General features: G+C 46.7%; 1 protein-coding gene across 3 annotated transcripts in view; it reads right to left on the bottom strand.

Annotated features, from left to right (window-relative positions):
• SCMH1 (Scm polycomb group protein homolog 1) overlaps positions 1–25,978 on the bottom strand; it is a 1,232,539-nt gene that overhangs the window by 969,490 nt on the left and 237,071 nt on the right. The gene's annotated exons all lie outside the window — the stretch shown is intronic.

The raw sequence follows: 25,978 nt of genomic DNA, 5'->3' as shown, positions 1-25,978 counted from the left end.
GCCGAAAGCAAGATTTCCATTACGTCATCCAGAAGATCCCAATCCTTGTATCTCAACCTCTCAGAAACCATGCGTGAAGGTTGAGTGTCTTGACCTCTGAATGGAGAACCCGACCTTCCTCTTGAGAGAGAAGATCCTCTCTTTGCGGAAGACGTATTGGAGGGCAGATGGACATGTCTAGAAGGTCCGGGTACCACGTCCTCTTGGCTCAATCCGGGGCAATAAGGATCATGGTTTTCCTGAACTTTTTCAACCTCCTGATTACTTGAGGAATCACGGGGACTGGGGGAAACGCGTACAGCAGTGGAAACTTCAACTCCTCTTTGAGGAAATTCCCTTGAGCAGTACTGATCGCACTTCTGGTTGATCGCGGTGGCAAACAGATCCACTTGAGGGGTTCCCCAAAGGGCGAAGATCTCCAGAAGGACTTCCTGAGCCAGCTCCCACTCGTGAGAGACCGTGCTCTGCCTGTTCAGAGGGTCTGCCGCGGTGTTCTTCTCTCCGGCTAGGTGAATTGCTGACAGAGAGATTCCTTCTCGTATTGCCCAGAACCAGAGCTGCATTGCTTCTCTGCACAGTGGCAGTGCCCCTACTCCTCCTCTTTTGTTGAGGTAGTACATGGCCACCGTGTTGTCCGTCATTATCAGGACATTCTTTCCCTGTACAGAGGGCAGAAATGCCTTCAGAGCTAGTCTTATTGCCCTCAGCTCCAAAAGGTTGATGTGTAGTTTGGACTCCGATGGGGGCCAACGACTGCTGATTGTCAGATCGTTGGTGTATGCTCCCCACCCCGTGAGTGAGGCGTCCGTCACTACCGTTATCTCCGGCCATGGTTCCCAAAAAGACTCTCCCTTGAGAATGTTGTCGTTGCAAGCCCACCATAGAAGATCCTGAGCAATTGCACTCGGAACTTGCAGAAGATCCGACATATTCCCTGAGAACTGGGACCACCGAGTTCTGAGTGCCCATTGAAGAGATGTCATTCTCAACCTGGCCTCTGGTACTAGGAAAATGCAGGATGCCATGAGGCCGAGCAACCTGAGAAAATTGAAGGCCGGTAGATGTTGGGCATTCTGAAACTTCGTTACCATCTGCTGGATGTGAAGAGCTCTCACTTCGGGAGGCAAGGCTTTTCCCGATGAAGTGTCCAAGACTGCTCCGATAAACTGGAGTTTCTGGGATGGTATCATGTGAGACTTCTTGAAATTGAGGGAGAAGCCCAATTTGTGGAGTTAGTGGCAGGGTATCGAAAGATGTTCCTGAGCTTGTTATGGAGAACTTGCTCTGATCAACCAGTCGTCCAGGTTGGGATATATGTGAATACCTCCTCTCCTGAGACTTGCTGCCACAACCGCCAACAGTCTGGTGAAAACCCTCGGGGCGGAGGTCAACCCGAATGGCAGAACTCAAAACTGATAATGAGAATTTGCAATCGCGAACCTCAGGTACTTTCTGTGCTTTGGATGGATTGGCACATGAAAGTAAGCATCCTGAAGGTCCAATGATACCAACAAATCTTGGAGTTGGAGAGCCTTAAGGATCTGAGAAAGAGTCACCATGTTGAACTTGTCCTTCCTGAGGAACTTTTTCAAGTTTCTCAAGTCCAAGATGGGTCTCAGTCCTCTGTCCTTTTTTGGTATGAGAAAATATGGGGAGTACCAACCCCTGTTCCTCTCCGCTACAGGTACCGGTTCTATGGCACCTTTCTCTAGCAGGGTTAAAATTTCCTGCAACAGGAGTGGATCTGGAAATTTGGCGGAGTTGGCTCCCGGTGGATGATTCTGAGGCCTTTTTAGAAAGGGGAGACAGTAACCTTGGGCTACTGTTTCCAGTGCCCAAGCATCTGAGGTAATGCCCCGCCATTCCTTCAGATGTTGAGATCCTGCCTCCCACTGGTGTTTTATGTAATAAGGTCTCAGAGGGATTTGGAGGCGGCTGCAGGAGTGTCTGAGGGTACAGATGCCACTGGGATAGACTGGGATGGACTGCCTGTGCAGGTGAGCTGCTACTACCGCCAGAACCTTGGTAAATACCCTTGGGGCTAAGGCAATGCCGAAGGGAAGGACCTTGAACTGATAATGTTGTCCTCCATCATGAACCGTCAGTATTTTCTGTTCGCTGGCAGCATTGAAATATGCAAGTATGCATCTTTCATGTCCAATGTTGCCATGTAATCCGCGTTTTAGTAGAGGGACTAGCTCTTGCAGCGTCATACAAAACCTTTGTGGTTTGACAAATCTGTTCGCTAGGTGCAAATCTAGCACAGGGCGCATAGTGAGATCCTTTTTGGGTACAAAGTTACCTGTAGAACAGGGACGACTTCGATCGCGCCCTTTTCGTGCAGGATCTCGACCTCTTGTAGTAGGATCTTTAGATGTTCCGGTGAAATTTGCTGCGACGTTGGTGGCCGGTATCCAGGATATCGGCTGAACTCGATACAGCAACCGTGGGTGACGGTCTTGAGCACCCACTCGTCTGTGGTAATTCCCTTCCATGCGTGGAAGAAGGGGAGTATTGCATCTTGGGGAGGAGACCCCGATCGTCAAGTCATTTTTGATTCGAGGCCGGAGAGCCTCTAGGGGTGGTGCTTCTACCCCTTCCTTTTCCACGGCGCTGTCCTCTTGGCTGATATAGGTTTAAGGCAGCTGCCCCCTGTCCCGAGGACCATGTATTTCTCGCTCCGTACTGACTGTGGAGGGAACGTGGAAAAGATTGTCAGCAAAAGGAGTGGCGAGAGCTACCCCCCTCGCTGCTGATCGTGTCTCAGAGTTATCTGGTTTAGTGACTAAGGTCTCATGTTCCTTTTTTGCAGTCCCACAGATATTAGGGAGCAGTAGCGAAAGTCATGCCCAGTCATTTATGCCTCTTAGTTTATATGTAGTTCACCCGCCTCCCCCTCTCCTCATTTGTGCCAGATCTTAGCGGCCTCCTACGGTCATCCCCGAGCAGTATAAATACAGTTCCATGAACGTACACCTGTCTACATCGGAGACCCCCACTTCCTTGCAATGTTACAATTGATTAGACCTATCGTAGTGGACAGAAAGTGTTTCTCATATCGCCCAAAGCTCTCATCCCCCCCCAGATACCCAACAGCAGTAATTTAGGGTGCAGTGGTACTTCCACTCCTAGTACTCTTGATAACTTATTGCAGCAAGACCACTAGAAGGTATGGACTTGGGGCCATTCCCATAGGATATGAATGAATGTACCTTCTTCCTGTGCACGCCATAGGCAGTTAGGGCTGGTCGCTCTATTCCAGCGAAACAGAGCAACTCTGGCATAGTATATTCTGTGAAAGATCTTCAGTTATATCAAGCGAAGTCTGGAGGAGATTGCAATTTCACAAGGGGTGCACCATGGCCAGTATTAAATCCTCTGAATCAATGGGCCCCACATCCCTTTCCCATTTCGACTTGAGGCTAGATAATTCTGAAGATGCGAAGGCTGTGATTGCTTGATATAGATTAGATGTGACCTTGGTAGTAATGGGTTATAGGACGACATTACGTTCTAGTGGCGAGCAATGTGGCATGTCCGACGGACATGAAGATGTTTGGTTAGGGCAGTAGCGATTTGCAAAATGTGGCAGTGATCCATGTTTGGTAGGCCAAATTTACGTTTTAGTTCAGGAAAAGAGGTAAGGGACCCTCCGTTAGCATGTCCCTTATTTTCCCTAATGCCTGCTTCCACCCATTCTGACCACATCAGCAGTCTGTTTACTTCTGGCAGGTTCCTATTGTCATGATGCCTACCCCCGGGAATCCGGATCAAGCCCATCAGCCCCGGGAGCAGGCATCCAGACATTTACAAAAACCACAGCAGCCCCAGCTAGGGGCTGTCTGGGTTCAGTCCTGGCGGCATAGGCACCAGGCTCATAATAAAAAATCAGTCCTGGCGCCATAGGCGCCAGGCTCAGGCATCACTTACCTCATGTAGACCATGCTGCAAATAAATCCAAGCCAATGTGAGGCCTGGATGGGACTATTTTACTACAGGGACTATTTTGTACTCAGTGTGGTCCTAGGGAACTTCTTTCCTGGGACTACTTTGGAGGCTATTTAAACCAGGCCCAACAGCAGCACATGCTTCGTGTTATTCTGCATCCTGACTCTCACCGTGCCTGCAGCCAGAATCCAGTCTTCTGCCACGCACGCGTGCCTGCTGCCAGCATCCAGTCTTCTGCCACGCCCGCCTTGAATCTGGAGCTCCTAGAATAAAGAGGAAGAAAAGGACAAGGTTAGAAAACAAACTTATTTCAAATTCCTCACCTGATTCCGGATACATTTCATCTCCCGACCTGGAAAGTACATCAGTCCTGCACGCGTCGCTTCGCCAGCTCCAGCACGGCGCCATCCTCAACAGTTCTCACAGCATCTTTCGATCCGGCACTGTCTCCATCATTTCTTCGCCATACTCCAGCACCTAGGGGCACAAGAATAACCAGGTGAGCCAAGGGAATCAACAAATACCTCTTACCACCATAGACTTACCCGATTTACCACCGGCGGTATTATTCTCCATATCTTCATATGCCGCATCTTTAAAGAGGGAGAAAAACAACACGTTAACGCATGCAATAGTTACCGGACAGCGTTGGGTAACACAGACTCTTACCTGAACGCCAGCAGCAGCTACGAGACCTTCTTCTCACAAACTCAGTTGCAACTTAAGGAAGGAAGGGGACAAGAGTGAACATCGGGCACATTGAACTCTTTGAACTTGATACTTACCAATCCCGCCTGGGACTTCAGAGTCAATGCTTACCGGAACTCTCCCAACGCCTTCAAACCAGTGACGTAACTGATATCTACGCGCCCCTGCAAGACACGCAGGATGGAGAGCTCATCTTTTACAAACATAAGGTGAGGTTACTAAGGGGATATCGGAGGTGATTAGTGGGGGGAGAGTGAGAACAGTTGGGAGGCCATCACTAAATCCCACAGGTGGCTAATCCCTGTCTCCACTTGCAGGAAAATACTTCTTCGGGTCCAGCAGACAAGACTAGGTGGGCCAGTCCAGACAGTCATCTCTGGACTACGCATCACGTTGACGGAGACCGCAGCTGTCCGGGTCCGATCGGCGTAACACCTATTCCTCCAGAAGGGCTGTGCCAAAGTCAATTTGCCGTCCCAGCCAATATGACGGAGCATTTTTCCATATATGCGTCGCATGGAGTGCCAGTGTAGGGGGGGGGGCCTTCGTACTCTTTGATACAGATTGCAATAGGTGTCCTGCCTTGTAGCCCCATGATTTCTGCCCGTATGTGGGGTAAGTCCTGGTCCCCATGTAGTACATCATTAATAACTGCCATCTGGGACGCCCAGTAGTATGATTGAATGTGCGGCAGTCCGATTCCACCTTCCCAGATTGTTTGTTGCAATGTGGCCAGAGCGATTCTTGGGTGTCTGCCTCTCCAGAGCAGGCCCCCAAGGATATTGTCGATCCGATAGAATTCAGGGTCTGAGATGCAAAAGGGGGTGTTTTGTATAATGTAGATGAAGCGTGGTAGTGCGAGCATTTTAAAGAGGGCAGCCCTGCCAGGCAGGGAGAGTGGGAGTGCTTTCTAGTGCCGGACATCTGAAGCAAAATGTTCTGTAATTGGGTGCAGGTTGTGAGCCAGATATCTAGAAAGGTTAACTTAGACTCTCACGCCCAGGTAGCGAATGTGCTCACGTTCAATTCGGTATGGGCAATATGGAGGGATTGCTCGAGTCATCCCCTAGATGGGAAAGAATATGGACTTATCTCAGTTCACTTGTAAGCCACTGAAGGTGCGCAGTCCTTCGGCATTCGCGTAATTATTGAGCAGGAGTGGGATGGGCTAACTAGGTATATTAATAGGACGTCTGCATACAGGGAGATTTTGTCTTCCCATCCTCTGGCCAGAGGAAGCCCATTTACGACATCTTGTGGCGCAGCCATGTGGCAAGACGCTCCATGGCGATTGCAAATAGTAATGGGGATAGGGAAAAGTCCTGTTGTGTCCCCCTGCCCAGTGGAAAGGTTCTGGATGACCGGCCATTCACCCGCACTTCCGCGAGTGGGGCTTTGTACAATAGTTGGACCCAGTTCATAATTTCCCAGAGGGCCTCCCAAACGACTAAATCGAACGCCTTCTCAAAGTCTATAGCCAACAACGCCAGGGGTTCTCTAATGGCAGGGGCCTGTTCAATCAATAGATGTAATCTCTGGATGTTAATGCGGGTTGACTTGTCTGGCCTGAAACCGCATTGATCAGGGTGAACCAATTATGAGATTACTGCCTGCAGTCAGTTTGCAAGTACTTTGGCGAGTATTTTGGTTTCACCATTGAGTAGTGGGATAGGTCTATAGGATTTACACAGTTCTGGGAGTTTACCTGGTTTGGGAAGGACTACTATAGTGGCTTTGCCCAGTTCATAAGGGAGAGTGCCACATTCCTTACAGTGGTCAACATTTTGTGTATTGGTGCTACTATCATTTCACAAATTATTTTCCACGTCTCAATCAGGAACCCACTGGGGCCCAGCGTTTTCCCCCAGTGAAGCTGGGCGATGGCGGTTGCCACTACTTTTTCCATTATATCAGTGTCTAGTTGTGCCTGTTGAGCCTCGGATATTCTGGGGAGTGTGACATTGCCTAGTATTGCGTTTTGTACTGGCGGGAGTGGACTTTCATAGAGTGCGGCACAGTTATCTGAAAAGGCCTCTGCGCTTTCGCAGCCTGCACCGTTACAGCTAGCTCGTTGCTTATTTCTTTGACAAATCTGTGTGTCTCATCAGCCAGGCCAGTATTTTGCCCGCATTGTCCCCTTGTTCGTAGATGCGGGGGCCCATCTCCCAGTGGGCCTGTTTGGTGCTGTCCATCGAGATGTTGCAGAGTTTTTCCCAAGCCGTCAAGAGGCCCGTGGTGTCTTGAGTGAACTTGCGAGCAGGTTTTCCTTCTCACGCTCATTAACCTCTTCCTCTGCTACACTTATTGGGCCTTCTTTTTTACAGCGATCCAGGAGCGCATCGCCCCTCAGAGTACTGCCTTAGAAGCCTCCCACAGTGTATCAGCGGTTTCTACTGTGTCCTCGTGGAGGTCGAACAACTGTGGTGCAGTTGTGGATGCGGTCTATAAAGTCTGGAAAGCCCAGGTAAATATTTAGGCGCCATGAGAGAGTTGGTTTGGTCTTGTTTGTGTGGATCTCAATTTCTAATGGTGGGTGATCTGAGACCCCTCTAGAGAAGATTTGCGTTAATTACCGTGTATGTGTCCTGTTTGGGAAGGAAGAAATAGGTGATTCTTGATAAGGAGGCATGAGCTCCCGAATGAAAGGAGTATCCCCGTTCCCGCGGGTGAAGTTCTCACCAGACATCGCTCAGTCCGAGCGCCAAGGCGAAGACTGCTAGCTTTGTTGTGACCTCTGGGTTCCTGCCCTGTAAGTGTGTACGGTCCATTGTTACGTCCATGACATTGCTAAAATCGCTGCCAAGAATCCACAAGTCGGGTTGTTAGTTTGCTACAATGGCCACAATATTGTCGAGTAAGTCAGCAGGGAGTGAAGGGGAAGGGTATACCGCCAGTACACTGATGGTCTTGTCCCATATCTTGCCCGTCAGCATCACAAATCTACCTCTCGGATCCTGGTTTACCAGAACTAATTCAAAGGGAAGGCATTTATGTACCAATATTAGGACCCCCCCTAGATCCCATGGAGAAGCCAGTGTGTATTGCTGTTCGGTTGTTTGTCCTGCGGAATAGGGTGCATGATGTGCCCACAAGTTGTGTTTCGGTAAGAATGGCAATATCAGGGGAGTGTCTGTTGAGGAATTGCGTGATAAGTTGTCGCCTGATTCCGGTGCCTAGGCCATTGACATTCCACGTAAGGAATTTAAGGGTTTTCGTTCGGTTTCCTTGCAAATCAAGGTGTAGCGTGGGGATTGGGCTCGTCAGTGATGAAATATCCGATCAGTGATAGGACTACGTGTACAGCTGTGTAAATAGTTATGTATGTGATGGCTGGATGGAAGTTAACATAAGAAGGGGAAAAATCCTGATCTCCCCCCACCCCATACCCTGCCCCAACCGGGGGCATCTGTTGTCTAAACGTGTTTACCCGGCAAGGTTTCCTGTGACAGTCGAGCCAGATTACCCCAACCTGTAAACATCCTTGTCTACCGGAAACATAGACGGACAAAGAAAAAAACCCATTCCTACCCTGTACTTCCTCCCCAACTTGAAGCACCCGTCGCCCCAAACCATGCATTCAATTAGTGCATAACCAATATAGTTGAACATCTGTGGGGTGACCACTGCTGCCGACGTGGTGAGACTGCATCCAAGATTCACAGCCACAAATGTTCAATCCACCTTAAGTGGTCTGTTCTAGTCGAAAGTCATAAATATCTATTCTCTGTCACCCATTGACCGTTTGATCGTTTCCCTTCTCTGCAGGCATGAGCCGTTCCAGAGGCTGTGGTTCAGACCGGGCCGGGGACGAGCTGTGCTCTGGATTCCATCTGGGGCGCCCCTCGGACTGGTGAGGCCCTGGCCCAAATAGGATTTGAGTTCCCAGCCATCTCCATGCTTCGCGAAGGTTATGACAAAGATGTAGGACTCCTTCATGGTGCACCTTGAGCTATGCCGGGAAGTAAAGTGCGTACTTCATGTTGCGCAAGTCTAGTTTTCTCTTCACAGAGTCGACCGACTGGCATGCCTTCTGAACCTCCCCAGTGTAGTCGGGGGGGGGGGGGAAAAGCCAATTTTATAGCCATTATAGGTGATGGGGCCTGTGGCCTGGGCCATCTGTAGCACTGCATCGCGGTCTCGGTAGTTTAGGAATCTTGCAATGATCGCCCCAAGTTTGATGAGCCATTTTTCAAGGAAGAGTTTCATGTAGGGACCTTCCTCTTTCTCGAGGCACTCCAAGGATGCGTACGTTGTTATGGCGTGCCCTCCCTTCACTGTCTTCCACCCTATTTTCCAGATGCATGAGTTTTTGGGCGACTACCGATAATTGCTTCTCCAGTTGTTTGATTGCATCTTCCGAGCCTGAGCTCCGGTGCAGAGCAGAGGAGCTCACATTCTTCTTGGCATGATGCGCAGCAGCACCCCTACATCAGAACTTTTTACAATCCATCTGATTCCTTTGGAGACCCCTTGGCACAAATTACGTTTTGAAAACATTTAAAAGCAATCCCACACCTGTGCAACCTTCTTCTAAATACATTCTACTAAACAAATATAGATGCATTCTTTGCTACACGGGTCACCATGCCCAAACTAGATTACTTTGTTTTATGTACTCTTATTTTATTATTACCATTAAGACAAGTAAGAATCACGCACATGGGCTGGGCAGGACTAATTACGCCACAATAAGCAGCACCCTACCAGGACCACTATGTAGAATGGTACATCACTGATTCAGCCTGGACCGAAAACTAGGGGACAATATGCACTTATGTAACGGTACAATGACGCTCAGCAATTAGTTTCTACCTCGACCACCAAGGGCTTAACATTCCTGAGGGCCTTTTTCTCATTCTCCACAGCTCATGCTAAACAGTAAATAATTGACCAGCACACCATCTTAAGTGCTAGGAGGGGACACTGGTCCACTCTTCTAAATCATGAATAAATTGAGAACAGACCATACAGGCCAGGATAAGAAATAGCACTGCGACATACTTCCAACAGCCTCCAGCAATGAACAATCCAACATACCACAAACTTACCATCAATGTGTACAAATATGCCTAACCAGACCATAATCCATGCAATTAGCTAAACAGCTCTGCCCTTCTTTCCCCATTCTTTGCTTGGTGCATTCCGTATCTTAATAAACAATAATGCTTATATATGTATGTTTCACTACTATATTGAATTAACATGTTCTGTTGCTTTAATGACCTGTGGTTGTACATCACTGATATGTATACAAACTAAATTACAATGAATGAATCTATTCACATTACTTATATATCATGCTCACCTATCACCACACTTTATGCACCTCATTTGTTCACAACAATCTGGGAGTCACTAAAATTGGTGACAAATATATGCACACACACGGTACTATGTCACTATATGAATCACAGCCTTGAAAAAGACCCCCTCCCACTCCTGAGGGTGGAAATCTGTGTCAGCTGGCTTCTCACAATAAATACAGGACCAACACATGTTTTGAATCGCTTTATTAATTCCAGATTGACATACTGAACCATTCATTTACCCAGCACTCAGGTTCAATCTCCCTTTCACAACTTACAAACGTCCTGTTGGCTCAAACCAATATTTTTTTTTATACTATTTTATTGATTTTATTACAAACAAACCACACACAACCAATCTTTGCAGTACCTATATCAAACATTTCAAAAATTGCAAATATTCTTCAGTGTCTACCGCTTGCCCTCTTCCCTCCCCCGTTTCGAGCTTACTTCGCTTCGCCTTCCACATCTACATCTCCTCAGGGGATTTTCCTCCCCCATCATCAGCAGTGTCCTGGCCACTCGACCAATCTTGGGTGGGATCGTTTAGTGAGGCCACTAAATATCTCCAGGCTGTCAGGGTTCCTTCCTCTTCCTCCCCCCCTATTTTACCCGCTTCTTGCCATACTGCTATTTCAGCCCCAGTCCATTTCTGGAGATCATTCCACCGGACTTCTATCCTGGGCCTGTTGCCTGCCTTCCATCCCATGGCTATTCTGCGCTTAGCAAGCATGTATGCCAAATCCTTCAATTTGCTTATATGTTTTAATTTACGCGGCTTAGGGAATCCCCCTACCAAGCAAGCCCATACTGATTCGACATCTATCTTGATCCCTTTCTCTTCGAGCCAGCGGGCTACTTCTTCCCAGAACTTCCAGATTTCAGGGCATGCCCAAAACATGCGTCATACCCACATTTTCTGCCTGGCATTTATGGCATATCTGTCTTCCCGCATTTTTAAACTTGGCTATCCTCTGGGGTGTCATATATGCCCTGTGGTTTACATATAGCTGTATTTGTTGTAACCTCGCATTCCTACATACTTTATGATACCACTGGGCCCGTTCCCACATCCCATTACTCATAGGTGTCCCGGCGTCTTCCTCCCAGTCGCTTCTCAGTTTCACCACCTCCTTCACCACTCTAGACATCAATAGTTCATATAGCCTGGATATCTCGTGCCCTCCCTCTGATATATCATGTATGGTTTCTATGGCGGCATCAGGTTGTTCTTCTAGCATTACTTCAGACCATGTGTTCCTGATCCGCTGTGCTATTCTACTATACGTTATATACTGCCCTTCATGTAACCCTGTTTCCTCCACCAGTGCACTAAATGCTTTAATCCCTTCTTCCTGCCGTATGTCTCCCATTGTTACAATTCCTGCCGGTTCACAGTGCCTCCTGATCGTCTTCAGTAGCTGCTCATCCCCTCTCATCAATGCAACCAGCGGCACCTGTGGGGAACACGGGGCCGGGTTCTCCATAGCCTGGAAGGCTTTATGCCAAACCTGACACCCAAGTAACAACAGTTTTGATCGCTTTTTACTTTCCACTTCAGGCAACCATATCATTTCATTCAAAAAATATGGGGCGCATTCTGTTCTCAGCAGTCTCGATTCTGATGTGGGGTCTTCCGATAACCATTTGGCCACATATTGCAGTTGACTAGCTAGATAATAGATCTTGTATTTCGGCAGCCTTATTCCCCCTTTATCGTGAGCATTCTGCAGCTTCCAAAGAGCTATTCTGTTCCTGGTCCCATGCCATAGGAAATCCCTGCACATGCTGTGTAGCTTAATGAAAAAATGCTTCGGAATAAGGTATGGGATATTCCCGAAACAATGCAATAGCCTCTGCAATACAACCATCTTCAGCAGTGCCCCTCGTCCCATCATTGCCAAAGGGAGTTTGGACCAGAACCTCATACTATTCTCAATGTTCTTCACCGCTTTCTCAGTGTTATACCAGTGTTCCGCTTCTACAGCATGAGAAATATCTATTTCCAGAAATCTAAACGTTTGTGTGACCCATGGTATCTGAAAAATCGGTAATTGCTCCTGCAGAATCCCTATATACCTCCCCAGCGGAAATAAACATGATTTTTGGGGATTCACTGCTATCCCGGAGAGCGTCGCAAACCGCTCCATCACTTCCAAGATATATTGGAGATTCTCTTCGGGGTATCTTATGTATAGCAGCTTGTCATCGGCGTGTAGGGAAATTAAATGCGCCTCTTTTATTCTAATTCCCATTTCCTCATATTGCTGCTTCAGACACAACTCCAAAGGCTCCAGTGCTAGGATGTATAGCAGCGGGGACCATGGGTACCCTTGTCTAGTACCCTTACCCAGCTTCCATCTTTCGGAGATAATCGCCCCCATTTTCACCCTGGCTAACGGCGTGCTGTACAGCAGTTTAACCCATTTAAGGTACCCCGGCCCAATCCCTTAGATGGTTAAGGCTGCCATCAGCCAGGGCCACTTGACCGAGTTAAAGGTTTTGATTTCATCTAGTGAGACTATTGCAATCTCCCCCAAATCTTCTTTGGTGTGCTCTATAACTCGGTGGAGTCTCCTGAGGTTATCATATCTGTGCCTACATGGGACATAAACTAATACACCCGGATCAGACAGGTTATCAATAATCCGCTTAATTCTGTTTGCCAACACTGGCGTAAGAATTTTGCTATCTTGGTTTAGCATTGATAATGGTCTGAATGATCCGCAGCCTGTGCCAGGCTTGTTAAGTTTGGTGAGTGGGATAATGATCCCTTCTCTCAGGGATTCTGGTAGCCGACCCCTCTCGTAAGCATCATTCAGCATTGCTAGTAACGGGGGAGCACCTCTTTTCTATACATTTTATAAAATCTGCTAGGGAGCCCGTCGGCCCCTGGGGTCTTGCCGTGGGTAGTTGCGTCATAACTTCTTCCAGTTCTTCTAAGGTGATCGGGGCATCTAAGTCCTCTCGCTCTGGCGCACTTATTTGTGGCAAGCCTATGTCTTCCAACATTTCCTTTATCTCCCTGCCTTCGCTCCCTTCCGTATCTTCATATAATGCTCGATAATACTTAAGGAATTCTCGATTTATCCCCTCTTGGGTGTCTACCACTTGCCCTTCTGCTCCTTGTATTACTCTAATCGTGGTATTGGGGCTCTCCCTTTTGTACAACGATGCCAGCATCCTCCCTGGTTTATCTCCGCTCGCATGCTGCCTTTCTACATATTTTCTATAGTTCAAATTGCATAGTCTATCCCAGTGTTCTGCGCATTCTTGTTGCAGCAGGCTTATAATTCCGGCATCCTCCTCCATGCAGCCCCCCTGCCCTGGGCTATCTCTATTGCTATCCCTCTCACCACCACCTTAAACGCTTCCCATAGGTTACCAGTGGACTCGACGCTGCCAGTGTTAGTCTCGAAGTATCGTACGATCTCTCTCAGGTCTTTCTTGAAAATTGTGTCCTTCAGCACTAAGTCGCCAAGTTGGGATACTTGCCCTCCGAGGTCGGTATTGCCATAATAGGACCAGCGGCGAGTGGTCCAATGGGCCCCTCGCCTTGTATTCTACCAGTGCTGTTTCTGCAACTACCTCCTGCGTGGCAAACATGTAATCTAGCCTCGTATACAGTGGGGCAGAGTAGTGCGAATACTGCATTTCTTGTGAGTGCTTCACCTTCCAGACATCCTCTAACCGTAACTCCGTCAGCAGGGTCTGAAGGGCTCTGGCAGCGGGGCTGGGCCTGTCTTGTCTGTTATCTGATCTATCTGCCCTCGAGTTCAGTGTGCAGTTGAAGTCACCCCGCCAGATCACTGTCCCATCTAGATCATTGCACAATTTCTTGTATAGAGCCTTGAAGTATGTCACAGTGTCTTGGTTCGGGGCGTATGTGTTCACGATGCACACTTCTTTGTTTTCCACCAGCCCCCGCATTGTCACCATCCTCCCATCCGCTTCAACTGTTGATTGTAGTAAGTGAAAGGGGACATGCAATGCTACCCAGGTGATCACTCCTCTGGCAAAGGTTGAGTATGTTGCCCCAACAAGGGTCCCCACCCCACTTTTTCCAGACCATCTCTAGTTTGTCTTTTGTGATGTGAGTCTCCTCATAGGGCTATGTCTATTTTCTGCCTTTTCAGATACATCATTACCTTATTCCTTTTTAGATAGCTATTCTGTCCCCTGACGTTCCAAGAAATCACTGTGAGGTCCCCCATTGTCAGGTCATCACCCGTCCACTTCTTTCTCTCTTTTGGACCCCTCTTTTAGGCATTGTTGCTCGCGTATGTAAGCTCATTCCCCAACTTAAACCACCCTCAATCTAAACCCCAACAACTTCACCAACATCCCTCCCTCCCACCCCCCTCCTTTCCCTTCCCCAACTTTATCTCCACTGCCCTACTGTCCCTCCCCCCTCCCAACTTTTGCCCAGCTCCATCCCTGCATCTCAGGCACCCCCACATCTAGCCCGTTTCTGGGCAACTGCCCATACTCAAGGAACAGCAGGGAGATATCGCCCTAGTGGCGTTTCTACTACTCTATCTACTGAGGATAGGTCGTCTCAATCCTGCAGCTCCTACTTTAGTCATCGTAACTGAGCGCGCTTATAGCTCACATCTACTTTTTGCAGTCTATATTCCAGTCCAACAAGTCCAAATGTTACATGTTATAATCACTCATTACTGTTATTCCTAGCTGCACCCATTATTATCTCTATCCAGTATCTTGGCCCCAGCTTCCCTTACGCCCAATATCATCTCGCATGGCATTGTGACTTATTGTGTGTGTCTCGCTCCTGCTCGTCGTCTTGTTCCGGGCAGCAATGGGCATCCAAACACTTTGCCGCGTCTTCTGGGGTGTCAAACAAGTGTGCTTTGCCTTTGTCTAAGATCTTGAGTTTTGTGGGATACAAGAGCATGTATTTGAATCCAGCTGTGCGCAGTCTCCTTTTTACCGCCACATAACCATAGCGCTGTCTCTGCACCATCATAGTGTAAGCGGAGTATGCTGTGATAGTCGCCGACGCCCTTGTTATCGTCCCGCCTTTCCGGAAGAATTCCAGGATCTTCTCCCTGTCATTCAGGATCTTCTCTATGATTGCACGGGGAGGGGCTCCAGGTTGCGGCCTTCTCATCAAGGTCCTATGCGCGCGTTCCACCGCGAACCCTTGGGAGAGCTTGCTAGCCCCTATTTCCTGGATAATCATGTTCTCCACATAGTCTGTGGGGTCTTGGCCTTCTTCCCCCTCTGGTAGGCCTACCACGCGTATGTTGTTGCGTCTCGCTGGCCCTTCGGCTTCCTCCGCTCTGTTTTCCAGATTGGACGCTTGCTGTTTCAGTATGTGGCCCTCCCTGGCATTGTTTGTGCTGGTGTCCGTGTTGCTTTTTACGGCGCTCTCTAGGCCACTCATCCTTTCCACGAGCGCTCTCACGTCCTGTCTCAGTAGATTGATCTCTATCCCCACTGCGTCAATTTTGGTTTCCAGTGCCGCTTTCAGATCTGCCATTGCTATCCCCCACAAGGATGTTAGCGCGCTTCCTCGGATCGATGCTCGGATCCCTGGAGCGCTTCCGGAGAGCAGCCTAGTCCATGGGTGCCGGGCCACGCCCCTGCTCAAACCAACATTTGTGCAAATCCTCCAAAAGAGAATCCTAGCCTCCTGAAAAGACATATTGGGACCTGTGACTCCAAGGGCAGTAGTCCCCTTTTCTAGCTAGGGAAGGACTTGTATGCCGTTTGCTAATGCCTTTATTTTCAACGTAATAGTTTTCAATGTACTAATTACTTACCTGTTTCTATTACTTTATTCACTTGCTTTGCTACACTTACAGTATCTTGAAATCTATCTCTAACTGTATTTAAAAGTGAAGTGTGAGTGCTCTTAGCAGAGCACACGAAGGTGAATGTGTATAGAATATTTGTGAATACGTTAGTATGTTACCTACCTGTGGTTTTTCATTGATAAGAGTTTGTCCAAGGTCTAAATAAATAACTGCATTTTCATATATTCTGCCTAACTTGAATTATTAAGAGCACTCTGTGTGCTTAACTGAACCCTTGACGACTCTCGTGCCCTCCTAAGCCTTGCTGCTTGTACACACTACCCACATAGACTTTGCCTAGACATTAGTGTTTGTTCCTGTTAATCAGAATAGGGTGGCCTCTCCGACACTGTCCACAGGGACGATTCTGAAAATCCATATTAACAGGCAGCATCTTCCCATCATTGCCTTCAGGAAAGCAAGCCTACAGCCAGGTTTCAGTCAGTCATTGCACCCAGTATAATGGGTGCGGGAGGTTGAGAATCCTCAACATGATTTCCCAAGCCCCTCGCTCCATGGGCTGGGAGTGTCGGAATTGAAACAATATTATGCCTCCTATCGCAGATATTGTATGTGTATTGGCCTACGCCAAGTTGTCTAAACATCATATGCGAACAAACTCCGCGGCAAGGTTTTTGACCTTCGAGAAAGTAATGTAAGTCGCCATCTTGGATTAAGCCTCCATTTTAGGTTCTCTTGTAATGTGGAAGTCACCCTGAACATCAAAATGGAGGCCGAATGACATTCTGAGTAAGATTCTGGCCGTTGTGACCTCCGTACACATGAATAATTAATATGCCTGCAGGCCACTTGTCGGGGGTCGCAGACTGAGACCTTGTCCTATTGTTGACCTATGTGTAAATGTACAACTATATCAGTGAAACTAATCAAAATGCATATATTATAGGATTGACCTGGCTAGGAACCCATAGGCCCGACTCCTATAATGGTTAACCTGCGAGAGGGTTGGCCAAGGGCTGGACAAATCATATAAAAGACCAAAGAATTCCAATGTACGGTCTCTCTTACTAATGCATCGAACCTTCGTTGAAGTTCGTTACGTTACTCTGAGAGCCGAATAGCTATTTGTTTGTCAATTGACTTCGATAACTGTTGTAGCTTTTAAATAAAGCACTTGTATGTTCTTTGTAACCTGTGTTGGTGTGTTTCTTTTTGGACTTCCTGGCCTCATATTTTTATGTTTTCACAGTTGGCGCCCGAACAGGCACCCTCAAGATTGATGCCGGATCATTGAAGGTTGACGCAGACTATCGAACTGGGATCGGACGGTGTGATACTGCGGGCCTGACCGAACGAGACGCGATACCTCGGCAGCGCTGCACGGTCCGATCCTTGGACGATAGTCGTGTGGTCTGACACGGCATCTTGACGAGGGTCCATTTTATGAGGCGGCCAGATTTGTCGAAACCACCAAACATAAGGTAAAATTCGTTAGGTAAGTTCTTTGGTAAACCGTATGGTCCTCCTTAGGTTTGGTCAGGTGCAGTCTTGACCCGGCTCTTAACTTAACCCTGACAATTTGAATTTGGCGTATTGTATCTGCAGACATAATTACTGACCAGGTAACACCAATTTTTTGTGAAATGCCTGGGAAATTGTCTAGCTGCTTCAGGGCTCTGTTCGGAAGCGATCGACAATCTTTGGAATTTAGCCGCCCGGCACCACAGGAGGGGTCGCCGGCATGTACTATGTACTGTAAGTATGGCATTGGAAGTATAGTATTTAATGATATTTGGCACAGACAAACCAGACATGCCTCCGAATTTCAGTGGCCAATCAATGGTAGTTTCGAGATCCCTGTATTGAATAGCTAGAATCGGTCTTGCTAAAAAAAGAAGGCCAGACCTGCAGCATTTGATGTTTTGCAGAATTGGAAAAAAGAAGCGTTGCAGCAGCTTAAAAGTAGGGATAAACATGCACGCCGTCATAAAACAAATGCCGAAAAGGCGTTGTTATATGATAAGGAAAAACATTCGGAGTCAGTCAAAAATATGGAAAGGGCTTTCTCACTAGGTATCCAGAAAATGTATCCCTCTAAAGATTTCCATGTTTCTGAAGAATTTATTGAAAAATTGTTAAACGAACGCAGGCCTGGTGCCTCTGCGCCACCTCCGTATGATCCTCTCCCGGGTGCCCTGCCCATTCCTGCTGTTGTTCGTGCTGTTATTCCTGTTCCCCCTGTACAACCTATTGTTCCTATTCCTTTAGTTGTTGTTCCTCCACCTATTCCGCCACCCCTTCCTCTTGCGCCTATAGTTGCACCCCCATTGAATTTGCCCGCACCTCTGCTCCCGAGTGGTTCTGTATTGACTGAAGTTGATCAGGGTGCGTGGTCAAAGATTGTCACTCGTAATACTGTTTCCGCAGACAAGAAACGGGAATTATTTGCATGGGCTAAGCACTGTATGGAGAAAGGTGATCAAGTTAACGTTTTTTCCACATTATCAAATTTGAAAAATCTTCCCGAGAAAAATGTTTTTATCGAAGGTTTGGGGACTCATTTATGTGTGATGTGGGGTAGATTACAAAATTCGGATCTCCCACAAGGGGTGAGGGATCTAAATGCTTTAGCACTTTCAAGGGACACAGAGGAGAAAGTACATGGTCATGTTGAAAGATTGTTTGAGTATAGGAGGGACTTTGAGAAATCACGAGATGAGGATGATGAAGACGACAGTATGTATGTGCAGAAACGGTTCCTTCCGTGTCGTAGATCAGCACCTGAGGAAGTACGAATTTGTACCAAAGATGCGATTCGATGGATCTCGGATTCATCAATACCGCCAGATGAAGTATATGACACGTATAGTCAGGATACAGTAGAAATGCGGAGGAAGGTGATTCAGGTAATGGTACAGTACCTGCAGGAAGAATGTGTAAGGAAGAAGGTTAGTTATCCTATAGAGTCATTGAGAATTTGTAAAAGGGTTTATCGCCCGACACTTCTTCGACTGCCTTAGCGCTCAACCTGGCTCTGTTGCTTAGTAAGCGGTCGGAGTTACCTATATCTCAGTTGCCTATGAGAGAGGTTCCTCCGACATTTTTCCCAAAAGTTGAAAATAATTATTTGGGACAAGCTTACGGCCTGTGTTCAAGGAAAAACTGAAGGTGCCACCAAATTCTTTAATAGATTCGAACAGGTATTCTCTGACTTCAGTGGACAGGACTTGGGCACAGAGTCTGGAAAAAGGTTGTTTGTGGACAAATTTGTACGTGGATTGTTGCCCGACATCCAGTCACAGATTATGTCCTCTGAGAGCGCTTGGCAGGCGAAGTCCCAATCTGAAGTTTTGCACATGGCTCAGTATTATGAGAACCGTGTGAATAATGAAAAAGAGAAAATAGAGAAGAGGAAAGGAGATTTGAAGACTAAAGTATTGTTACAACAAATTGTTAGAAATCCCAGAGGAGGTACGTCACAGACCAGAGGTCAGTATGTCCCAAAAGGAAACGCTCCTTTGGGTCCTGTAAATGTTAATCAATGTGCCTATTGCCGTCAGGAAGGTCATTGGCGAGCACAGTGCCCCGTCCTTCGACAAAGGTCAAACAATGCGTTTGGGAGTATGGGTAGACGACCTAGAGGTCGCCCTGGAGCAGGGGGCCGTGATAGAGGTCAGTTTTCACAAGATCCTCAGCAACCTTTTTCACGGGAAAATCAGACTTCGAGTGAGGATATTTGATCACCCTTCTGCTGCCTACCTTTCTGAAGAGCTTCCTTCCGATATCATTTTGTTTCGTTAGGACTGCCCGAAGCAGGGTTTGGAACCCTCACCTATTCCCGTTAATCAGAAAGGTCCCTATGTTGAATTGTCAGTGGGGAATAGGAAACATCAGTTTTTGATAGACACTGGAGCACACAAGTGCTCCATTGATCATTCCCGGGTTCCAAACATTCCACTGTCAGGGCAAACAAATGTTTCTGTAGGGTTTTCTGGTATACCAATTGTCTGTCCGGTTTCTTCGCCGGTGTCTGTTTCCTTGGGTCCCTTAACGGTCCATTGCCCTTTCCATCTGACTTCAAACTGTGGAGAGAATTTGCTGGGGTTAAATTTGTTAAAGAAACTGAATGCAGTAATTCATTGTTCCTCTGATCGAGCACGACTGACGGTTTCACCACAGCAACTTCCCAGTTCCCAGTTTCTGACTCGACCATTGCCTCCCGAGTTTAGTGTTGTCCCAGAATGTTTATGGGCGGTTGACGACAATGATGTTGGGGTACTACAGATTGAGCCCGTTAAAATAGTTTTGAAACATGGAGTTAAACTACCACGCATTCCGCAATATAAAATATCAGTTGAGGGCGAGCGTGCATTGAAGTGCATTGTCTCCGATTTTGTGCACCGAGGGGTGATCGAGGAGATTGCAGGTAGTTTATGTAACAGCCCGATTTTGCCTGTATACAAGAAAGGCGACAATGCAATCCCATACCGGTTCATAATTGATCTTCGTGCTATTAACAAAGTTGTCGCCCCACAATTTCCAATTGTGCCTGATGTAACAACGATACTAAATGATCACTGCTACGGCTACGCACTTTAGTGTTGTGGATTTAAAGAATGCTTTCTTTAGCATTCCTATACACAAGGAGAGTAGATATTTGTTCGCTTTCACCTTGGGAGGACGTTCATTTACATTTACTCAGGCACCTCAAGGGTATGCTGAAAGTCCAGGCATTTATAGTAGAGCTTTGAAAGAGCAGCTTGACACCCTTGAATTGCCACCTACTTGTACACTACTTCAGTATGTCGATGCTTTGCTTTTGGCTGCAGATTCTGAAAGTGCTTGTAAAGAAGGCACTGTATTGTTACTTAGTCATCTGGCCGAAAACGGTCATAAAGCTTCGCTCAAGAAATTTCAATATTGTTGTCAGTAGGTCGCCTATTTAGGCTACATCCTGTCAAAGGAGGGGAGAACATTGACACCTGAAAGAATAAAACTCATTTCTGGCATGTCTGTTCCAAATACACAGAAGGAAGTTAGGGCCTTAATAGGTATGGCTTCTTACTGTAGGTTGTGGATCCCGAACTTTTCACTAGTGATAAAACCGATGTTGGCTTTAACGAAGAAGGGCATTTCTCTGCTACTGCCATGGAAATCGGAACATCAACGATCATTTGAGCTTCTCAAAACTGCGTTATGCTCTGCACCGGTTCTGGGTACTCCAAATTATGACAAGACCTTTGTGTTGGTGCATGAATGTGATGGATGTGCTTTGGCTGTGTTAACACAGGAACACGGAGGGAAGAATAGGCCGTGCGGCTACTACTCCTCCGCCCTTGATCCTGTCGCATGCGCTTTGCCGAGATGTTTGCGAGCTGTCGCTGCTGCTGCCGCGTCCGTAAAGCAGAGTGAGGGAATGGTCCTAGGCCATGATTTAATTTTGATGGTACCTCACTCTGTAGATGTCCTATTGAATAAGACTCAAACGCAACACCTCACCTCTGCACGGTTGACAAGGTATGAATTAATTCTGTTTGCCCCTCACATTCAAATTAAGAGGTGTTGTGTTCTTAATCCAGCTGAACTTCTACATTTCCCGCAAAATACTGTTTGCGGTGACGAAGAATTACATGACTGCCTGTATACCACTGAACAGGAAATGAAGGGCAGGATAGACCTTATAGATACTACATTGAGTACGGTTGTTGAAACTAAGAGAATTCCGCATAACTCTGCGCAGGCCGCAGAGATTATAGCATTGACCCGAGCTTGTGAACTCTCCGAAGGGCGTATAGTAAACGTATATACTGATAGCCAGTATGCCTTTGGGGTGGCTCACAAATTTGGGAGGCTCTGGTCGGAAAGAGGGTTCCTAACCTCACATGGGACCAAGATTCAGCACGGTCCCCTGATAGTGCAATTGCTCTCGGCACTCTCACTCCCTAGGCAGTTAGCAATCATGAAATGTGCAGCACATTGTAAGGTCATAGATTACGTGGGAAAAGGGAATGCTTTTGCTGACCAGATAGCCAGACAAACGGCCACAGACTTTAGCGCAGACATGTATGCTCTAAGGGAAACAAAAGATGCCTATGTAATGGATGAGGGTATTGGGTCTGTGCGAGATAACCAAACTGATGCCGCAATAGACGAGTCTAAAAAGTGGGCCGAAGGGATGGGGAAACTGGATGATGATGGGTGTTGGGTGGATACATCTGAAGGAAAATGGTGCTCCCTGATTCAGATGTGCTGGCAATGGTTACGATGGCACACAGTCCTACGCATGTGTGTGCTCAACAGATCACGAAAATGTTAGAACAAGTATGGGTGAATGATAAAATTTCGAAGATTGCACAGCGCCATGTTCAGAATTGTATGATTTGCTTACAGCACAATGTGGGGAAGGGGACAGTAACTCTAAGGGGAAGCTTTGGGCCCCCTTTTGTTCCCTTCAAGGTCAACCACTTTGATTTTATTGAGCTGGAACGGTGTAACAATCTAAAATATGTTCTTGTGATTATTTGTGATTTTAGTAAATGGGTCGAGGCTTTCCCCGTTAAAGATGCTACTGCCATGACCACTGCAAAGACTATGGTAAAATAATTCTTTCCACGATTTGGGCTTCCGAGGGTAATTTGGTCGGACAATGGTCCACATTTTGTTGCAGCAGTAATTTTGCAGATATGCATAGCGTTACACATTGAAAAGCGATTTCACTCGGCTAGACACCCTGAAAGTGCTGGGTTGGTAGAGAGACATAACAGTATCTTAAAGAATAAGCTTGCAAAAACATGTGCCGACACCAAATTGAAATGGCCAGATGCCTTACCTATTGTTTTCTTAGCTATGCGTACCACACCTCAAACTAAGACTGGGCCTTCTCCATTTGAGGTAGTGATGGGGAGACCTGCTAACATTTGGGGTCTTCCGAAGCCTAAAGCATTGAGGGAGGTAGAAAATGTATTGCTTGTAAACTACTGTAACCAGTTGACTAAAAATCTGTATCTCATTTATCATCAGGTCTAATCAGCTTTACCTGTACGGTTTACGGGCCCAGGACACGATATTCAGCCTGGAAGTTGGGTCCTAGTGAAGGCCTACGAAAGGTCTTCCTGTCTCGCTCCTTGCTGGAGGGGACCCTACCAGGTGCTGTTGGTCACCCAGACAGCAGTGCGGGTGGCTGGAAAAAAACATTGGATCCACACGACGCATGTCAAGAAACTTCCTCACCCGAGACCACACGTTACAGAAGAAGCAGAACCCCTCGCTGATGCTACAATCTCTGATCCTGGAGTAGCAAACAGCACTGTGAGTGTGTCGGAGAATTCCTCTGAGCCCGTGAAGCTTGGGGAACAGTCCATTTCGTCTCCGCACTCTTTGAAAAAGTCATTTCCGGAAAACAGTGTTTCAAGTTCTGCGACTTCCGTCGCCTCCGATACATCGCTTCCCTCAGGAAGTGACGTCGCCTTGTTTCCGGATCAAACAGTTCTGGGTACCACCAGGTTCAACCTTCGACGAAGAAAATAGAACTACGGCACGGGTCTTTTCCGTGCATTTGGAAAGAAGAAGTGATTGAAAGTTTTCTTTTGTAAAAGAAAGTTCCTTTCGAACAAAAGGAAAAAAAAAAAGGGGGATTCTGCTGGCTACGGTTGGGAAGGACTAAGAAGTCGCACAACCGTAGTGTCGCCAGCAGCGAACATTGGGTTCGTCGATTGAGAAACTACGATGCCTGCCACCTCCACCGCTGCTCCCCGCACTGGACTTGTAAATAAGGGGGTGACCAACTCTGACAACGAACAATGTGCCTGGGCCCCGAAAACGTATTGCTGTGTTGTGTTAATAATAATTGGAATTTGTATAGTTACTGCTGTGGGACTTTGGTACTTCGAAGAAATTTACCCTCTAAAACCTCTACTGCCAATTGAAATTGTACCTACTGCTTTGACTCCCTCTGTACACCTTCATACTCTGTCACCTAGAGACTCCCAGCATAGACGAAAGTACCATAATAACACTTTAATGATAATAATGAATTCAATGCATGCCATCTTTAATAAGAGTAATTGCTGGATTTGTACTCATTTACCGCAACATGGGAACAAGGGCTAGGATGGTATATTCACCTTTTACCTTTAACAACCGTTTGCTATGCCTCCCTTAGAGCACTATTCTTTGGCCGTTGGAATGATAGCATCTCAGGGAACTTTGATGGAACTAATTTAAATGACTTTAAGAAACGTGAATTGACTCCCCTGGGATGCTCGCTTTTTGCAAATAGAAGTAAACCTAATGTTGCTTCTATTAGGCCATCTGATAAACTATCTCTTCGCTTTCAAACTCTGATTTCCTTTAAAAATGGCTCCGATAGGCAATAAGGACGCTGTGCCTCCTTCCTATTCTATCAATCATAGCCCCGATTCAGTCCCCTTTTGTGTACAAAGAAATGGCACTCGGCCAATGGGAGATTTTGAAGGTTGTGTAAACATTGTAAATTTGACTGGGGAGAACAGGCCTCTGTATGTAGGGTGGCCTGTTTATTTCGTTTGTGGTAGTTCAGCATTTCCCTGGTTGCCCAAGGATTGGCAGGGAACCTGTTATTTAGGAATCCTGTTACCTGGGGTATTTATAGCTAGTACATTGGAAGTTTCTAGGGCTCGCCCACGGCGGGACGAGGATGGAGATACCCCTGGGCAAGTTTTGGGAGATATAGCGAAATCAGTTGTGCCATTTTGGGGACAGATAGCAAACTCTGAAAATATTAGGGGACTAGCAAAAGTACCGGAGAGAACCATCAACCGGACCACGGATATACTCTACAATATGACACTAGAACAAAAGGCAATAAGATTGGTAGCACTCCAAAATCGGATGGCATTAGATGTCATTCTGGCAGAACGTGGTGGAGTATGCAAATTAGTGGGGTCCGCTTGCTGTGTTTTCGTACCAGATTCCTCACCGACAATTTTCAAAGCAATACAGAACTTGCACATCCTTAGTTCTGAGGTGCATGTTCCTGTGGGAGATTGGAATATTAGCGCCTGGTTCTGGGATTCTCTACGATCCTGGGGTTGGAAGGTGCTTTCTGTTATCTTGGTTATTTTGGGAATCCTGCTATTCCTTTGTTGCGGTTTCCAATGTCTACTTAGTATATGTGCAATGCTAGGGGGGTGTTGTGCTCAAGCGGTGAGCACAGTAGGGCACAAAATGTATTCCCCAGATACAGCATCTAAAGAGTTTGTGTTACAAGAGGTTCTGATGAACGACCTAATGGCTATAGACATTACAGATAATGATTTAGGATGTACAGACGACAATGCATGGAGTTATTTATAAAAATATTAGAAATGATATTAGCACTTGGCATAGGCCAAAAGGAGGGTTTGTCGGAATTGAAACAATATTATGCCTCCTATCGCAGCAATTGTATGTGTATTGGCCTACGCCAAGTTGTCTAAACATCATATGCGAACAAACACCGCGGCAAGGTTTTTGACCTTAGAGAAAGTAATGTAAGTCGCCATCTTGGATTAAGCCGCCATTTTAGGTTCTCTTGTAATGTGGAAGTCACCCTGAACATCAAAATGGAGGCCGAATGACATTCTGAATAAGATTCTGGCTGTTGTGACCTCCGTACACATGAATAATTAATATGCCTGCAGGCCACTTGTCGGGGTCGCGAACTGAGACCTTGTCCTATTGTTGACCTATGTGTAAATGTACAACTATATCAGTGAAACTAATCAAAATGCATATATCATAGGATTGACCTGGCTAGGAACCCATAGGCCTGACTCCTATAATGGTTAACCCGCGAGAGGGTTGGCCAAGGGCTGGACAAATCATATAAAAGACCCAAGAATTCCAATGTACGGTCTCTCTTACTAATGCATCGAACCTTCGTTGAAGTTCGTTACGTTACTCTGAGAGCCGAATAGCTATCCGTTTGTCAATTGACTTTGGTAACTGTTGTAGCTTTTAAATAAAGCACTTGTATGTTCTTTGTAACCTGTGTTGGTGTGTTTCTTTTTGGGCTTCCCGGCCTCATATTATTTTTATGTTTTCACAGGAGGAGTTAGTTGCACTTCCTTCTCAAGTTTCTTCAATCATATTCCTTTTATTTAAGGCGAAACAATTTATACTTGCATTGACAGTCTACAAAAAATATTTGCAATACATCCAGAAGCTCATTTTGTCCAAAATGTAGTTCAGTTAGTTAAACTAAGCATATACCAATAG

The sequence above is a fragment of the Ambystoma mexicanum genome, chromosome 11 (genome assembly GCF_040938575.1).
Source record: "Ambystoma mexicanum isolate Mex_15411 chromosome 11, UKY_AmexF1_1, whole genome shotgun sequence".
Lineage (NCBI taxonomy): Eukaryota > Metazoa > Chordata > Amphibia > Caudata > Ambystomatidae > Ambystoma > Ambystoma mexicanum.
Note: the sequence above shows the minus strand (reverse complement) of the source record. Positions and strands in the feature narration are given on the sequence as shown.